Source organism: Canis lupus, chromosome 2, assembly GCF_048164855.1.
Source record: "Canis lupus baileyi chromosome 2, mCanLup2.hap1, whole genome shotgun sequence".
NCBI lineage: Eukaryota > Metazoa > Chordata > Mammalia > Carnivora > Canidae > Canis > Canis lupus.
Window position 1 is genome coordinate 26,983,216 of NC_132839.1, and position 19,888 is coordinate 27,003,103.

General features: G+C 36.1%; 1 long non-coding RNA gene across 1 annotated transcript; it reads left to right on the top strand.

Annotated features, from left to right (window-relative positions):
- The first annotated feature begins 7,284 nt into the window (after positions 1-7,284).
- On the top strand, positions 7,285-18,475 carry LOC140614316 (uncharacterized). Its single transcript, XR_012015215.1, has 2 exons — positions 7,285-14,368; positions 14,507-18,475. It is a non-coding gene; the product is annotated as an uncharacterized lncRNA (long non-coding RNA).
- Positions 18,476-19,888: the final 1,413 nt, after the last annotated feature.

Below are 19,888 nucleotides of genomic sequence, written 5' to 3' on the forward strand. Positions count from 1 at the left end.
TGGTAGTATTTTAACACTGGTTTTGCCTTCATTTTTGTGTTTTATGTACTATAATGCTCTTTTCTTGAAAATACTAATTGATACAAGTAGTGCATGAGTGTGTATAGTATGAGAGGGAGAAGGTCAATATGGGGGTGGGGAAGAGTTGCCACATATCTCCAGAAGGTAAATTAGTCTTTTTTTTTTTTTTAAGCCCTCTCTCCTGGTGGTGTAAGTTTCTTGTTTGCAATGAGGAGCAGGAGTCTGTGTTTGCTTAAAACAGTAGTACCCAATCATAACCACGTGTGAGAGGCTCCCTGGGTCTATGAAGCATAACTTGAGAAATTCCAGAAAAGTCAAAGAAACAATGGTGACCCACTATTAATACACTCATATTTTTGCATACTAAACTTAAGTGAGTGTGTGCACATGTGTATATTGGGGGTGGTGATAGGAAGTTTGCTAACAAAACATTCCCGCTATGATTTACATTATACCACAACCAGTAACAATTAAACATAATTCTTTCCTTTGATTGCTTTTTATTTCATTGGTAAAGTAGCTGATAAAAGTGATTTGGGATGAAAAGAGTAATACAAGACATAAGCAGTTGGGATCTCCTGTGGCCAGCTTTAACATAGCCATGCTAGTTTGTCCACCTCAGACCTTCTTAGGAAGGCACTGCATCTGAAGGTAAGAACATAAATGATCTTTTATCCCTTGGTTATTTCACTGCCAATAATCATGCAATAATTATAGTTCTTTTTTATCTAGATGCTTGTTCACAAGAAATTGAATTGACCTTCTTAACTTATTTCACCAAAAGGATCAGCTTTACCCATGAACTATAAATCAGATTGAAAGAGATGACCTACAGATGAAAAACACCTTAGACCACTTTCCTTTTCTAAACCATATTCTAAAGAGAAATCCTCAGCTGAGTATGTCTCCTAAGGAATTTCCTCTATTAAGTTTCTGTAACTTAATGTAACTTAATGTTAGCATAATGTGATCAGAGTTCCTGAATACAAGAAAATAATTTCTGTAAGTAGTTTAATATAAATATTTTTGCTGACTACATCCTTAAAAATGAAATACATTATTTTCCATAGATTCTGCAAATTTTAAAGTGGGACTAAGTATTTTCACATATAGAATTACAGTTGTCTCTTTTCCTTTTGTGGATTTGCTATCCTCGGGATAAATTGGACTTGTTTTGATTATCCTACTCATTGAAATATTATGTTATGGTCTATTCCTAAAAATATTTAGCATTTCATTTGTGCAATTAACATGAGAAAAGTGAGTATTGATATTCCTAGAAAAAAATGCTATCAAGAATTCATTCCTGGTTAACATTAAAACTTTACCCCACTTTCTCTTTTGCATCATATGATGCAAGGAAGTGAAATTTGGATTCCTCACAGTGTTCTCAGAACACAATACAATTCATTGTCAGCTAAATTTCCATCATGTCCTGGTAAAATTGATCAGTAAAATATAATTAACCATCTAGTTATTAGAAAGCAATTCAAATAATCTGTCCAGTTTACATATTTTGAAAACAAACCTCCTTTACATTTAGCAATACCTCAGAAATGTTCTCAATATAAGCTACTGATTAAAATGTGTATGTTACTTTCTACCAGGTCATATTTCAAGATGTTCTATTTTCCTTGCATTGAGAAACTAAAAACTTAGCAGAAACTGTATGTTGGAGTAAATAAAGGACATGCTGTTGTTTTAAACATGGAAAATGAAAACGGTTTTATTCAGAGTTCTTTATTCATAATAGCTATGAGCTTACTGGATTGTTTAATTTACCTAATTGTGATTTTAAGAATTTAATACGGGTTTTTTTTTTTTACATCTGTTAAATTGTTACATATAATGTCATCCTGGAAAAATCGAATTATTTGTAAGGTTTTTACAAATGCACAATTTTTGTATGACTATAATTGGAATCTGGGATGATTCTTAGTAATCTACTATCCTTAATTCAACCACGGTCATCAGCTATCTGACACATTCCGTAAATTTAGCATGCACACGTGTGCATGTGGATGTGTGCACACATGTCCATTACTGCATTTATTCTCATATGGATTTATCACTCAATGTTTTTGTACAAATACTTTAGCTATTCATGTAATGAAGAAAGTTTCCATAAAACCGCACATAAATGTCTCTTAATTTGGCACCTATTTTCACATTTTAAAAATACTACTTTTTGTTTATCGTTTCTACCCTTTTCTAGCCTCTGCTTTATTACTTATAGAAAAAGTAAATTATTCATAGGAAGCTAGCATAAGTGTTTCTGAATGATAAATTAAAATATAACTAATGTGGATCTGTGTATATGACTGAAATAGATATACATTATGCCTAATATAAACCAGGAGTCTAGGGCAGCCCGGGTGGCTCAGGGGTTTAGCACCACCTTCAGCCCAGGGTGTGACCCTGGAGACCCAGGATCGAGTCCCACGTCGGGCTCCATGTATGGAGCCTGCTTCTCCCTCTGCCTGTGTCTCTGCCTCTCTCTTTCTCTCTGTGTGTGTATGTGTCTCTCATGAACAAATAAATAAAATATTTTAATAAATAAGTAAACCAGGAGTCTAAAATATCAAAATTTTATATGCACCAAGAAAAGGCTATGTGTGACTGGTTCCATGTGGTCAGATAACTAAACCAGATACCAAAAGTAACTAATATGGTTATCAAATATTTGTTAATAATTCATAGTTTTATATTTTATTCCAAATAGTATTACACATAATGTGGAAATCTGAGCAATTATGCAGATAATTCATGCAAAACTGTGCTTTTCCTCAAGTGCATTTATCTTCCTGAATTGTACAGATGGTTGTCTCAGTTCACCACTGTACAAATAAAGCTTCTGAAGTAGGTTCTGCACACTACTCTGTAGGTAAATAAAAACTTAGAAGGAGGAAGATCTATAACTGAGATTAAAAATTCATTCTAAGTATAAATTAAATATATAAATCTTTTATTCAATAAATTCTTTAGTACTGGTTCCTCAGTATTTAAGAATGCTTAAGTATTAAGTGTTTCTAGTATTAGGGTTTTGATCATAAATGAGGTTTTCTAGTTCAGCAATGCATCACATTTGTACATAGTGATTAGAAAGGAAAATACTATAAATTCCAATGGCAAGACATCTTACTGAGCCAAAGGTTACCTCAAATAACTTGTCAGGCAATTTTAGCAAGGTGTCTGGATTTCTGGAAGATGGAGGGTGGGTGGCAAGGCAACTGAATCCTCTCTAAAGTTAAAACAGATAGGAATCCTGTAACTAAAATAGGATTTAGCATAGATAAATAAAAGCCAGTAGAAGTAGTTTAATTCCTCCTCAGCTCCTCTTGATGATTGAGATAACAGAGTAAGAGTCCAAAATGAGGGAAAAGGGGTCAGAGTGTCTGCGTACCCAGCCCCAAATAATATGTATCAAATATCAGGTAAAAGTCATCAAGTATTTGTTCTCATAGCTCAATGTGTTCTTTATTTATGTTCTAATAAAACTTTATTTACAAAAGTAGGCATGTGATACACAAACTATAGGCTGCTGACTTATGCTATATAACAACAGTGTTATCACAATTGAAGTTAACAAAATTTCCCTAATAGTATCTAACAACCTGTCTCTATTCAATTTTTGCAGTAGCCCCCAAATGTCTGTGTTGCAGTTGTTGAATTTTTCCCCACTTTTTTTTTTTGAAGATTTTATTTATTTATTCACAAGAAACAGAGAGAGAGAGAGAGAGAGGCAGAGACAAGGCAGAGGGAGAAGCAGGCCCCATGCAGGGAGCCCAACGTGGGACTCAATCATGGGTCTCCAGGATCACGCCCTGGGCCAAAGGCAGGCGCCAAACTGCTGAGTCACCCAGGGATCCCCCATTTTTTCCCACTTTTATTGAGAAATCATTAAAATGCATCTTGTATAAATTTAAAGCATACAGCATGGTGGTTTGATTTACATATCTTGTGAAATGATTACCAGAATAGGTTCACCTAACATATAGATACAATAATAAGAAAGAAAAAAATGTTTTCCTTGTGATAAGAACACTTAGGATTTACTCTCTTAATAGCCTACCTACATATCATACAGCCATGTTAGCCATAGTCACATGTTGTACATTATATCTCCAGTATTTATTTATCTTATAACTGGAAGTTTTTACTTTTTGACTATCTTCCTCCAATTCCCCCTCCCCCACTTTCCATGTATTCTTAAAAGTAAAGAAACACTTAAAAGAGGCATAAAGATTTATAAAGAAATTCTGGAAGCTTCACTCCCTACACATATTGTCTAATGAGAAATATGATGTCCCTTTTTGGAAAGCTCTAGAACCAATATATATTGTACATATGAATGTTTAGCTATCTCATTCAGTTTGCAAAGCTTCTCTTGAAGTATGTGTTGGGATCTGTTTGGTTATAGCTGTACTTCTCAATGTACAACAATCTCAATTTTTCCTCATAAGATTGTGTCTTTGCATCCTATAGCACATAATTTTTTTATGGTAATAGGGAGGAAACTCTTGATGTCCGGTTATGTCACATGAAAAAAATATGTATTTAAATGTGCATGCAATTTAATCTCAATTATCACATATAATATATAAATTAGTATACAAAAAAATTAGTATACATTGTGTAAGAGAATTCAACATTGCTTATTTATGTAAATATTGTTTCAGAGAAAGAAATGGCTTAAGAATTGTAAAGTCAAATGTATTCTCTGTATAGTCTGGTGGTGCTAACTGTTTTGTCATCAGGTTAGTCATTATTCACTTGTGACTAAAGGGATATTACACATACTAAATGGTCTCAAAATTGTTTTAAAGAACATGTTGTTAATCATTGAAAGTGATATTAATTTTAATTTTGAGAATTCGGCATGCTATTGCAACAAGCAGTTACTAGTCAAATTTTTAGATATTTATTTCATCCTTTTTGAGAAGTTTTTACCTAAGAATACTTTGTGATCTCTATGAAAAACTCCAGGGAGCTAAACTCACATCTATTGAAAAAAGAGAATCCAATTAACACTTTAAAAAATAAAAGGCACATATGAAAGTGTTAAATGAAAATAGAGCATTAGCAATTGCAGGACATCTATCCCACCATAAAAGTTCCCAAACTAATATCCAGATTCAAAATTGAAATGCTCACTATAACAGGTACTAGTAAGAAATTTATTGGACCAAATAATCAAATCAAAACCAACGTAGGAGCCAAATCTAATTTGCACCAAAGATAGATTTGTAAATCCACTGCCAGTGTGCCTAAGGATAATTACTCCACAAAATCAGACCATAACCAAACCCTCAATATTGACTCATCAGAGTTTAAAATCCAATCCATTTAGCAAAAATACCATGTGAAATAGAGGCAGTGCAATAATCTCAGGCTCTTCTCAAAAATAGTAATCTTGCTGAAAGATTTCTGGGTGCAAAATTACATGGTCCAGTAAAACTCACTTTAGAATGTAAAGCATGCAAAGCCCAGATCTCTATAGAACTTGTATGCCATGAGTATCTCTAAAATGAGCTTCTTAAATCATCTCCAAGGGGAAATGGTCCAGGGTGAACAGAGGTCTGGCAAGCTGTCTCTGATTACCTCACTTCCCAGATGATTTAAAACCTTGTTGTTTGGAAAGGTATTTGCTACCATATTTTCAAATGCTAGGAAAGATTTGCATAATATTTCTGTGTAAAAGAGAGTTGCTGAACTGTGTATTTGCAAAAAATGAATAACTAATAGCAACAGTTTTTCCTTCAAGTAACCAGAAATATTGTGTTGCTTTGCTCTGGCAATAGGCACTTCGGAAAACATGAAATACAGATTGGAAAAGTTTATGTTCCAGAAAACATAGATGTTCATTTGAAATCTGTTGAAAATAAAATATCTTTCTGGTTTCCTTGGCAGTACTGCTTCTCATCAAGTTTATACTGGGCCTCAAAAAGGTTTTGTTCATCCCACTGGAAATGTATGAGTTTATCCAACTGAAGAGGAGTTTTGGAGTAAATAAATGATTAGATCAGATTTTTTTTTTGTTGTCATGGCACAAATAGATGCTCTTACTCCTATGAAAATTAATGAAAGGAAGGAGAGGTGGGATGTCAACAGGAGGAGCTCTCCTATTCTACTGCTAATTGTATACTTGGAGACCCTCCCTCCACAAGAAGAGACATACCTTGCATTTTCGACAGGAAGAAGCCTTCACTCTACTACCCCAGCAGAAGGAAGAGAGGTTTTCTTCTTGCCTGGCAACAGCCTAGCCAATGAAAGACTGTCAATGAAAACCCATTACACTTCAAATTCCCAGTTTACTCTAAAGGTTTTTTTTGTTTATAATAGTCCCTCCCAACTGCCCCCTTTCCTCTAAAAGATAGTATTCATCTCCTCTGCTCTCAGGTCTCACCTGTGGTTTGCCATGGCTTGCAGGTCCTGTATTGCAATTCTCTATTTCCCATTTTTACTGGTAAGATAACTGAGAGCTTTTATTTTTATGAGTAACACTCCTAATGAGTAGAAAATTAGTGTTTACCAAGATGAGTAATTAATCATAAACTGCTGCATAAACTTCCATCCAGAAGTTAAAGGCATACAGTTAATTCCTAACCTATTGTGCAGATTTCTTCCTGCTGTAGATGAAAATGTATACTTCAGGCTTTATATTACACATCCCTTTGTGGTGATCTTGATTCCACTTGCCAAAAATAAGCTACATGAGTCTGTTTTTAGACACAAATGCCAATAATTAAGACGCTTCATATCTGTCATTAAAACCAATACACGAAAGATATATAGAATTCAGAAACTAGGGACTTCACCAAAAGACATTTTTAAAAAATACCTAAGTAATCTGGGCTTTGGAGAGAGAGAGTATGTGTGTGCAGTGATTTATTAACATATTTCAACTTTCAAACTCTTTAGAGTAAATGTTTCTTTACTTTGTAAGTTGAATTTATGTCTTACCATTTGTTTAAAAGATGAAAATGGGGATCCCTGGGTGGCGCAGCGGTTTAGCGCCTGCCTTTGGCCCAGGGCGCGATCCTGGAGACCCGGGATCGAATCCCACGTCGGGCTCCCGGTGCATGGAGCCTGCTTCTCCATCTGCCTATGTCTCTGCCCCTCTCTCTCTCTTTGAGTGACTATCATAAATAAATAAAAAAAAATTTTAAAAAGATGAAAATGAACTTAAATATTCAAAATGTGCTTAGAGTTCAATACATTCCTTACATAGCCACTTGGCTGCTAATTATTATTTTCAGTGATTATGTTAAGAGTATATAGAAAATTTTTTCAGACTCAAATACAAGACAGATCAGAGATGTAAAAGAACTGGTTTCTGAGGATGTGTGTCTGTAGAACTGTTTGAAATGGAAAATATAGTCTGCACAATTCTGAAATGCAAACAAAAAATTATAAGATTAGTTTCCTGTTAGGAATTCTTTACTCTCCCGAGATATTTAGCCAGTGCACTGAGATGTGAAGGTGGCTGTGTGGAGTTTCCTTTGACCTTTACATTCCAGAAGAGATAAGGCCAGAGGAGGAGTCTTACTGCAAAGGACCAAGACATTTATTTGCAGGGTTGGCTCCTCCATCTTCCTTTGAAAAAAATTCCATTTGCTTACTCAGCCTGAGCACAACACTCCTTTTCCTTTGGCTCGAAGTTTAACAGCTTCTGCCTACATCACAAGGACTCATTTCTCAAGCCAAGTTGAAGGCAAAGGTGAATTAAGATGGGAATGGGGATGGAAACTTCAGAAGGACTAAAAAGACACCTATTTTCCTTTCACAATTGAAGAGTGCATAGAGAACACTTTTACAGGTCAACAAAGAAATTAGTTATCCAGTCATGCATTATCGTGATCAACTGAGATCTAACTTGCTCAGGAAGTAATTCACATAAGTTTTCTGAGTAGAATTGCATTAAATCCTCTCTGTGTATCTACTTCTCTCTCTCTCTCTTATCTGATTTGGGAATTTTGTTATCTCTAGTACCTATAGTTAGTCCTGTAGTTAAACTACTACTTAGAATTATTGAAGAATTAATGTACCTTCATAAGTAGCTATTAGTTTAAAATGATTAATGTGGCTCTTGAAACACCTACGTTAATCCTCAAGGAGTAACTTGGGCACTGGGAAAAAAAAGTCCAAAAATAATAATATTCCAAAAAATACTGAAATACTATTAAGATAAAAATGACTCCAGGAAAACATAGTTAACTAAAAGCCAACTCAATACAGATCTCCAACTACTGTGGCAAGTGGTCATGGCATCTCACAATTACTGTAATTTTTTTCTATGATGAATGATTACATTTTGATAAAAGAATTCATTTCACCATTAAGCAGTTTTTCAAGATGTTTTGTTTTGGGGCTAACCATACTCCTCATCTCTATCACAAGACCCACTATTTATAGGCAAGCCAGTTGACAGTAATCTTTCTCAATGTGTTCCTACTTATAGCTCTCCCCATTGGCCCCTGAAGTCCTATTATAGAAACAATGTTAGTAAACACTTATCAAGTTGTTCCTTGAGTCAATATAGCACAAGTTAGCAGCTACTTAGAATGAACCACCACTGCCTCCCTGGAGCCAGTCCCTGTCTACTAGTTCCCATAGATGCCTACAAAACCTATCGTAAATCCTACTTTTAACCTCTACTTCCTTATTGATATTTTTAGGAATTTATAGTTTATATTGTGTAAGCTTGGTTTTGTTTTTTGGGATTTTGTTTTGTTGTTACTTTTACTTGCCTGTCTGGGTTTTAGCAACTTTTAAGGAAGGGGACAAGAAAAGCGTTCTGTGATCGATAGAAAATAAGAGCTCAACAACAAATAAGAGCTGATTACATTTTGTTTTCCTTAAACGTGATTCTGGTTTCTACTGATAAATGTTAGGCATGTAATATTCGGTAAGCATATGATCCTTGAAGTTCACTCTGCTTTTTAATAGCATATTACAACACTGAAACAAATGTCCATTAATGTTTTATTTATTAACTCCAATGGAATATTCCGAAAGTGTAATAACACTTTTAGTCAAATACTTTTCAATGTTTTGAAACAATAGGGGAGACCAGAGGAGGGAAAAAGCATGCCCACTCATCTTTAATTATTGGTCCTTTTTTTTTTTTTCTTAAGATTTTATTTATTCATGAGAGAGACACAGAGAGAGGCAGAGACACAGGCAGAGGGTGAAGCAGGCTCCATGCAAGGAGCCTGACGTGGGATTCGATCCCAGGTCTCCAGGATCATGCCCTGAGCCAAAGGCGGTGCTAAACCGCTGAGCCACCCAGGCTGCCCTATTGGTACTTTATATGAATGAAGTATGACCTGACTGTCTTACAACAAGCCACATTCACTTCTTCAATCAACAGTTCCTAAATAAGATTTACAGTAAATGTATCTCCTAAGGCTCACAAATATCTGTAAATATAAATAATTTGAATCTATAAATAATTTAAATTTTAGAATCAGGCTCATTTCATCTGTGAACTTTTTCTTCTGTGAATCTTAATTCATCAAAACATGCCAATACAGTATTTTTCATCCAAACACATTCATTCAGCTACTTCAACACCTAATTTGGGGGGAAGGAGCACTGCTGGTGGTGAGGCAATTATACCTCGTTACAACTGATTAATTGTATGGCTTTCAAAAATTAAAATAGTAAGTATGTTCTTAAGAAAAATAACTAAATCACAGTCACATTTCTGAAACTTGAGTATTTAACGATTGTTTACAATAATTAACTGCTTATGTCCACAAGATAAGACTTCCTCCTTCACAGGTAGGCAAGTAAAATTAACTAGTGAGTATGCTGATTAAAATGGGGTGATCCTACTGTGTCCCAAATGAATCACGTGAACACTCAAAGGCTAAAATTAAAGGGTGAGGGGAAGGCAAGGTAGAGAGTGCTTGCAGAGAACAAACACCTCTGGCCGGGATGGCAGACTTGTCTGCTGGGCAGCAGAATGAGTATGCACACACTTCTTGCCAAAGTAACTTTACCCTCCCTGAACATAAAAGGTGTGTGAGAGCATAAAGGTCGCTAGAAATATCAGCATTAGTATATTTCCAGTGGGTGATTGACATCAAAGAGCAGTAAAGTTCAAAAATTTTTTAAGCTTTTATATGTTTATTTGCTTGCTTTCAACTATTTTATTGATGGGTAAAAAGCTATCTATATTTAATATTTAATATATACAACTCAATGAGTTTGGAGATATGTACACACCCTTCTTGGCCCTTTATTATTATTTGTGCATTTGTGTGTATGTATATGGTAAAAACACTTAACAAAAAATACATTCTCTTAGTAAATTTTAAGTCTCTAATGCAGTATTGTTAGCTATAGGTCCCATACCATATATCAGATCTCCAGACCTTACCTTGCACAACCGAAACTTTCTATCCTTTGTACATCATTTCCCCATTTGCCCCTCACCCCAGTATCTAATAATCACCATTCTACCCTCTGCGTCTATCAGTTACACTATTTTAGATTCCACATGTAAGTACAATCTGCAGTGTTTGTTTTTCTGTGTCTGGTTTATTTCACTTAGCATAGTATCTTCCGGATCCATCCATGTTGTTGCAAATAGCAATATTTCTCTTTTTCTCAGGCTGAATAATTTTCCATTGTAATATATTTTTTAAATCTGTTCGTCTATGGATGGACAATTAGGTTGTTTCCATACCTTGGCTGTTGTGAGTAATGCTGCTGAACAGAGGAATGCAGATATCTCTTTGGGACCTTGATGTCAGTTCCTTTGGATAAATACCCAGAAGTGGGATAACTGGACAAAATGGTAGTTTTATTTTTAATTTTCTGAGAAATCTACATATTGTTTTCCATAATGGCTGTACCAACTTACATTCTCACAATAGTCTACAGAGTTTCCCTTTTCTCCACATCCATGTCAACACTTTTAATCTTTTCTTGTTTTAATAAGCGACGTCCTAATAGGTGTGAGGTGATAGCTCACTGTAGTTTTGATTTGCATTTCCCTGATAGTGAGTGATGTTGGGCACCCGTTGGCCATGTGTATGTCTTCTTCAGGTTCTTTGCCCATATTTTAATCAGGTTATCAGATTTTTTTTGCTATTGAATTATAGGGGTTCCTTTTAGGTTTTGGATCCTAACCCCTTATCAGATATATGGTTTGAAAATATTTTCTCCCATTCTGTAAGTTACTTTTTCGTGTTGTTGATTGTTTCCTTTGCTGTGCAGAAGCTTTTTACTTTAATATAATCCCACTTAATTATTTTGCTTTTGTTGTTTGTGTTTTTGGTGTCATAACCAAAAAATCATTGTCAAGACCACTGTCAAGGAGCTTTTACCTTTATTCTTCTAGGAGTGTTATGGTTTCAGATTTTATTGTTAAGTGAAACAAAGCATAAAAATTTGACTTCTCCCAAATAGGAAGATATAGATATGTTCCTAATAGAGAATATATGTAACCTCTAGGAAAAAAAAAAAAAAAAAAAAAAAAAACCCCACATGAAGCACCTAAAAGGTGATGAGAGCCAGAGGTGACGTGATTAAATATGCTCCCTACTTGATGCATTAAGCCTATTCACATATTTAACAAGAATTTTTTTTAATGCCTATATCTGCGAGACTTTTATCCCCTTGACTACATTTTGAACTTTTATTGTGTCTAAGCTCTAAAACTCTGACCTGGTGAAGTTGCTAGTAAGATTTCAAGAACTGAGGTATTAAAGCATAAAAAAATATTTTTCTGACTTCATCTTGTTCTTGTGGAGATTAGCTATCCTTTTTCATTCATTTGAAGAGAACTTTAAATGTCCACTTCAGGGAAGAAAGGTATTTTAAGAATACAATGATGTAGTAATGAGATGTTAATACCTGAAATGTTTAGAAGATGAAGACATACTGATGAGAAAAAGATGTCACAGGAAAGTAATTTTAATGAAAATGTCTTAAAATGTCCATTGTCTAATAAGCCATGCAGTGGTAAACACCGGATTTAACAGAACCTAGGTTTTTTTGAAGATAGGGAAACAGGCAGAGGAGGCACTTGCCAGATCATATAAACATTAGAAATAATTCCTTTCACAGTCATTTTTTAAAAATCTTTTATTTGTCTCTGATTTGTGATGGACATTTTTCTTTTCTTAGTTGTGCAGTTTGATCTGAACTAGACCACAGTTAACTTGATATACTCTATATCTGCATAAAGTGATCGAGTCTAGATATAGATGTTGTTTTTGTACTTGAATTCACAGTTCTTATATAGTTTGTATTTTATTTTGACTACATTTTTGGAATTACACCAGAGTTAATGTGTATAATTTAAACTGTTTTAAAACAAAAACATTTTTAGGATGGGTTTTATCTTTAGAAAGCTAAAATTACATTTTTTACATTTAACCATTCTCTATTCATATACATTTACCTGTTTCAGTGATACTTTTGTCTTGCAATTTTGGATATCTTTTTAGAATAAGGTTTAACTTTACAAAAAAATTTTGACAAAATATGCTGAATTTCTGAAGTTATAATTATTTTTTTAAAAGCAAACTCCTAAGGATAGATAAAATAAGTTTCAAGTTAATTATGAACATAAGAATATAATCATGGCAATATTATAAGGAATAATATATTACAAAATATTTGGAAAATTAGGGTCATAATCTCAAACATTAAGTTGACTCTGAAGTCAGGTTCAGTTCCTGGCTCTACCATTTCCAACAACAAGCTGGTTACCTTGTGCTTATTTTCTCAAATGTAAAAGAGAAACTATTAATAGTACCTACAGCAATCCATGCAGGGTCTCATGACAATTATATGAAATCATGCATATAAATCACTTTGCATACTGTCTGGCACTACAACTATAAATATTGCTAAGATTACCAATAATAAGGTGTAATGATTCTTTATAATTAGAAAATATTGAAAAAAAATTATCAGGCTGATTCAATTATATGAATGAATATTTACTGCTTACCAAAAAAAAAAAAAAAAAGCCAAATTATACATGCAGATTTCTCTTAAAACCAACTGGTAAATTTCTTTTTTTTTAAGTTGAAAAAAAATAAGATTTTACTGTATTTCAGTGAGATACACTGGCAGACTAAGAATTTATAACTTCAAGTATCTTTAGTTAAAAATCTCATGACGTGTATAGGCCTAAAGAATCACATTCTAAGTAGATTTAGCTCTTTAGTCTTTCATATTAAAATCAGAGACAATCAGAAGTCTCAAAGACATAATTTGCTATTGCTTTGCTATTTGAGAAAGAGAAGCAGAAAAGTAAACATATAAAAAATCTAGGAGAGCTATGTGCTTTGTATGGTATGTTCTGGATTCGGGTTAGATTTGGTCTAATCACAACATATTCTACATCTATATTCTGTACATTAATCATCGAGGTGGCAAAAGATTTTATATTTGTTATTCTATAGACTATAACAAAAAATGGGCTCAATACTGAAGCTCAGCAAGTACTGAGGTTTAAAAAGCCATTTTTCTTAACCCTCTAATATAAAAAAAATACAGTTAGCTAATCTGCCCAATGTTTGTATTGCTGCCTCCCACTCTTATTCTGGGTCTCAGCCCAAAGGTCACCTACCCAAACAGCTACTCCCTGTCCTACAGCCAAAGTTGCCTGTCCCCACCCCCATTTCATGCTTTATTTTCTTCATAGCATTTATTTTGTAGTCAAATAATCTTACTTTTTAGTTTATCTGTGTGTTTATCTTTGATTTTTCTCACAAGCATGTGAGCTCTCTGAGAACAGGACTTCTGACTGCCTTGCTCATTACTGTGCTTAGAAGAGGATCTGGCACATAGTAAGGGCCAAAAGGATGAAAACAGTGGCTGAGTATGAATCACTACACAGTAGGTTTGCAGGCTCATCCTTGTTTTCTACTGCTGGGGTTTGGGAGCTGGACATGGATAAAGTCCCACATATTTAGAGCCCACCATTGTTTCCCAGACACCAGTCCCTATGTCATGGAACGATGAAGTAGCAACGCCCTTACAGAGAAAGGGGCCTCTGCCCTGATCCGGCACTGTAAAGAGCTCCATGTATCACTAGGGCAACTCACCCAAACTTCTGTTAAGCCACCTAAGAGATAGTCTGCCTCGGGATCAGGGCCCACAACACTGACACGGCATCATCCTTAAGCCTGAATATCCACTCTGACAGGTAATACTGCCCAGGCCCTGGGAAAATGTCTCTCGACTTTACTGGCCTTATGTTCTCAATCCAAAGGGGGCTGTGTTTGATTTTAATTAGGTTTTTTTTTTTTTTTTTTTCAGTGTCAGCAATAAACACTGCTTTAAAGAGCATGAGAATCTGAGAGGGAGAATTTCTCAGGTAAGTGAAATGAGAAATGAATTCACTTGACAAAATCTTACTGTGGGATGGTTGTGTATATAATAGGTTCTACAGTGTGCCAAGGTAGGTCCCAGGAATGCTATCTTTTGTCCCCCCTTGTTCTCATTCCTGACTCAGGAGATCCCTTGGAGAGGCGGCACTTATAACAGTGGCAAATAGCGGCCATGTAACTTTCTACAATATGGAACAGCTAGTTACTCATCCAAACATCACCGGCCCATCAACAGAACAGACATATATAACAATAATTAAATTTGGTTGTATTTTGCATTTTGCCAACTTTCTATTTTGTCATCATGAATGTATATTTTTAAGATGAGATGATAGCACATATTTTATTTAACAATTTGCTTGATTTATAGCCTTAAATATTTAGACATATGGTGTGTGGGCCTCTTGCTCTAAGACCCACAATTCTTAGAAACAGGACTACAAACGAAGAAAATGTACCCACACCACTCTGGATCCCTGTCTAGTTACTATTACTGCATAACAAATTACCCCCAAACTCAGCAGCTTACAACAACCATTTTATTATGAAAACAATGTGTATCAGGAATATAGAAACTCTGGCTGGGCCGTTCTTGTTTGGGATCTCTCATGCACTTGCAAGACATGTCAACTGAGCTGTGTCTTTCTCAAGGCTTGATCAGATTGGTTATCCAGGAGGGCCCACTCATGACTGGCAGTTAAACTGCCAATCAGCAGGGAGCTAAGCCAAGACTGTTGACCAGAGACCTACCACATACCTCTTCAGCATGGCAGTCTCAAGGTGCTTGGATTTTACAGGGCATCTGGCTGCCTCCAGAAAGAGTCCTAAGAGAACCAGGCAGGAACCCATGACATTCTATGGCCAAGCATTGGAAGTCACATAATACCACATAGTCACAAAGTATGCATCTTATTGTAGGAAGCTGTCACAAGCCTGCTCAGATTTAAGGGGAATGGACATAGATCTCATCGTTCAATGGGAGGAGTGTCAAGTCCCCATTCTTAGGTTATTTCCTTAGTCTACTATAGGGACAGGAACTGACCTGGATCTGTTTGACACTGCTTTGTGCCTAACAGCACCCATGTAGGGCCTGTGAGGTGAGGCCCAGTGGTAATTGACCAGTTGCCTGAATTGAGGACACATTGATGACTGTAGGTTTCTGTATCTCTAGCACAATCAGCTGCATGGCTGAAAAATTGATTTCAAAATTTATGTAAGAAAAAACTATTGTCAATATAATTTTTCCTTTGTTTTATTAGAATACTACAAAGGGTACAATCCAACATCATTATATAAGTATATCACCTGAGAAAAATGACTTAAAATAGCAGTATGATATTATAAGCTGGATCATTCACCTGATATGAACTAAAAATGAGCAGCTCTGATGTCACTTAGAGATTGAAAAAATACATAGAAATGAATATTTTCATAGGAAGTAAAAGAAAAAGAACTGCCAGCAATTGTATGAGAGCATCATGTGGTATATCGGATATCTTTTGGTTGCAACAGATAACCAAACTCAAATGGTCTTAAAGCAAAAAGAGGGGGAGTAAGAGTAGTAGGGAACATGGGAAAACTTACTTGTTCATGTAACTAGAAATCTCCAAAGTGTTGGTTTCAGGTGAAGCTTGAACCAGCAGTTCAACAACATTACCAAGAACTTGCCTTTCCCCATAATCTTCCATATGCCTGAATGCCCTTGTATGGCTCATTGGTAATTTTAACAATTTGTTCAGCTCCCACTCTCCATTCCTAATCAGAGCTTAATTTCCTTTTGAAGAATAACTGGTTTGTTTTTTTTTTAAGAAGTATTTATTTGTAAGAAAGAGAACACATGCATGAGTTGAGGGAGGAACAGAGAGAGACGGAGAGAGAGAGAATCTCAAGCAAACTCCACACTGAACATAGAGTCTGATATGATGTGGGGCTCAATCTTAGAAACCTGAGATCATGACCTGAGCTGAAATCAAGAGTTGGATGCTTAACCAACTGAGCCACTCAAGTGCCCCCTGGAGAATAACTGCTTAATCTTCATGAGAAAGTAATTCCAAGCACCAGTTTCACCTCTGCTGAAACTGAGAGAAACAGACTTCACCCCTCCCTGTACTCATCCCTACCTGAGCCCCCAAAGTTGTGAACAGACATATGACTTAAGCTTCATCAGGTAAATGTTCTTTTTGGGATCTTAGATCTTTTTTTTTTTTTAAGATTTTATTTATTCATGAGAGACAGAGAGAGAGAGAGAGAGAGAGAGAGAGAGGCAGAGACACAGGCAGAGGGAGAGGCAGGCGCCATGCAGGGAGCCCAATGTGGGACTCGATCCCGGGTCTCCAGGATCACACCCTGGGCCGAAGGCAGCGCTAAACCACTGAGCCACGGGGCTTCCCTGGGATCTTAGATCTTGACAGGTCCACAAGGAAGGAGCAGAGGCAAGCCAAACCAGAATCTTCTTCATAAGCAACTTTGCTTGCTTCCCAGATCCAAAGCAAAGCCTTTGGTCCTGCCCACTGTCTAGTCTGGTTCTCCATATCTAGTCAATTCTGAGAGCCCCAGAAGCATTCCCACTTGCTTAGGATGCTTAGGTCTTGCTTCTTGATTGACAAAACGATGAAGACTTTTTGGGCATGGCCATGCAAAGGACAGATGCCCTTTTCTGTGTCCCCATGGCACTGTGTATCATATCTTTTGATATGCTCTTATCACATTACACTACTGATTTGTCCATCTGTGTTCCCTACCAGACTGAGAGCTCCCTAAGATTAACAGGAGCCTTAACTTATACTTAGTCCAGACTGGTCAATATTAGGCATATAAAATAATGTGTTAAATTAATTAAATAATCTATATGGAGAGAAAAGACATGCTTGTATTAAATTATTCTAAAACTTAAGGCAGTATATTATTAACCAGAAAGCATAAGGGCTCTTTACAGGGTGTGGAACTGCCAGAAAGAACATTTTTAAGCTTTTTTATGAGAAGTTATTGCACACTCTTTTTTTCCCCAATAAAGAAACCAGGCTTCCTTCAAGAAATGCCTAGTTCCAGGGCTATGGAAGGAAAAAATACAAGAAACATCTGTTTGCACTGGAAAATGAAGAATTACAAAAGAATAAAAAAGATACCTTAACAACAACACAGAAGCCAGCTTGAGGGGGTTTCTTCTGGCCCAAGTGAGGACAATTTGAGCATCAAAATAAATAATGATAATGAAAGAGTATAGCCCATTGAATAGGAAACCATGAGTCCACAGAGATACAAATAATTTAATGTATAAATAAAAAATTTAACAAAGAATAAGATATTCACATAGTTTCAAAATACCTCTACACAAAATGTTTATAAATTACAAAGGAGTAATTTTCCAGAGTAATGCCTGCAGACAGCACCTTAATCAAAATGACCAAAATGAACATCATTAAAAATGAGGCAGATTGAAACTGTGCATTACCTGATAAGGTGCACAAGAATGCCGCATCATTTTGTGACATTCCTACTGAAGATGCATGAACTCTAGGTATGAGGAGACATCAGACAACATCCAAATGGAGGATCATTCTACAAAACAACTGGCCTGTAACCTTCAAAAGTGGCAAGGTCATGAAAGTCAAAAAAAGACTGAAGACTCCTTTCAGACAGGAGACGAAAGAGATGATCACCAAATGTAACATATAGCATCGTTGGGACAATTGGTGAAATAAAAATGAGGATCACCAGTAATAAAGTGTTAATGTTAACTCTCTCACTTTGATGGTATATTCTGGTTAAAGAGGAGAATGTCCTGTTTATAGGAAATTCACACTAAACTATCTGTGGGTTGGCAACTTACTCTCAAATGTTTCAGGATAAATAAGTTATTTACATGGGTACTTCCAATTTTTCTGTAAGTTTGTGATTGTTTAAAAAACACATACATAAATCAGGATTGATCTTCAGTCTAGTAGATGATCAACTGTAGGATAGAATCTGAAGAGCTGCCCACAGCCATTGGCCAGTTTCGATCTGTAATTTTCATTCTGTTTTGTTCTTATTAGGATGATGTGTGTTTCTGTCACACTTTCTTATGTTATCTATTAAACTGCAAACTCTATAAAGGCAGGGACTCCTTCTATTTTACTCAGAATTTCATGTATTCAATGCCTAGAACAGTCCCTGGGACACAGTAGGTACTAATGAATATGCACTGAATGCGTGAATGAATGAATGAATGAATGAATGAACAAATGAAGTAGCTTAGACTAGAAGAGCTCGGCCTTTGGAATTAGAAAGAGCTGGGTAAACTCCCATCTCTCTCATTTCCTAAATGTGCAATCCAGACCCCATTGGTCAACTTAGCCTAGCTCAGACAACAACCAGATCACTGGATTTGAATCCTGGATTTATAACTTCTTTTGTATGGTCTTAGGTAAGTTGCTTCAGTTTCCTCATCTATGAAATAGCCATTATAATAATCCCCCACTTCACAGGGCTGTGAAACATATTATGAGTGTTTATTACATTATCGGCCTTGTGTTCTCAACTCTAAAACAGGATTATTACTTTCATGGTTGTGAAGGACCTTCATTTAATAGTGTTTATCACAATTACATTTGTTATCAAATTGCAATCTTACGAAGTAGGGAGAGCATCACCCTTTTTATAAAAAAGAAGAAAACCTAATGACACAAATCAGCTGAGTGACATATTCAAAGTCAACACCAGCAAGAACAGAGTCCAACTCAGACACAAACACATGTCTCTGGACCTGAGACTGTGGCTCTTTCTCTTGCATCACTAATTCCTTTAGTGATTACAAAGGGCCCCTGTTAAATTGAAGACATGCTTGGGAAAGACTGGAATGACAGCTCCATCCATCCCAGTGGTTAAACCTTAGTGTACAACAGAATCACATGCAATTTTTGTTCAAACGCAGATTATTACCCCACTCCACAGTTTCTGATCAGTACATCTGGGAAAGGCCAGAGAATTGTGAGAACCACTGTTAGGGAATTGGTGGAGAGCCAGCTTAGAAACCAAGAGAAAGCTGAAGGTGGGAAACTGAAGAGATCGGAGGGGAAACTAGAGGCAAAGGAAGGTCAGGTTCAGGGGCTAAGAAGAGAGCTCTCCACAGGGCATCCAGGCACCTGGTCAGATGTTAGCTCAGTCTCTACCTTTGGTAAATCACCTCTGGGACAAACAAGACCAATTCCTGGAAATCCAGAAACTACCAGAACTCACTCCATATGAAATACCTAAACTGAGTAGCTCTAAAACTATTTTAAAAGTTGAATTTATAATTTAGAAACCTACCAAAAAAATTTTTTTTAAAAATCTACAGCAGTCAGATGGTTTCACTGGAGAATTCTAGAAAAACATTTAAATCTATACAACCTCGGGCAGCCCGAGTGGCTCAGCAGTTTAGTGCCTTCAGCTCAGGGCCTGATCCTGGAGTCCCGGGATAGAGTCCAAAGTCGGGCTCCCTGTATGGAGCCTGCTTCTCCCTCTGCCTGTGTCTCTGCCTCTTCTCA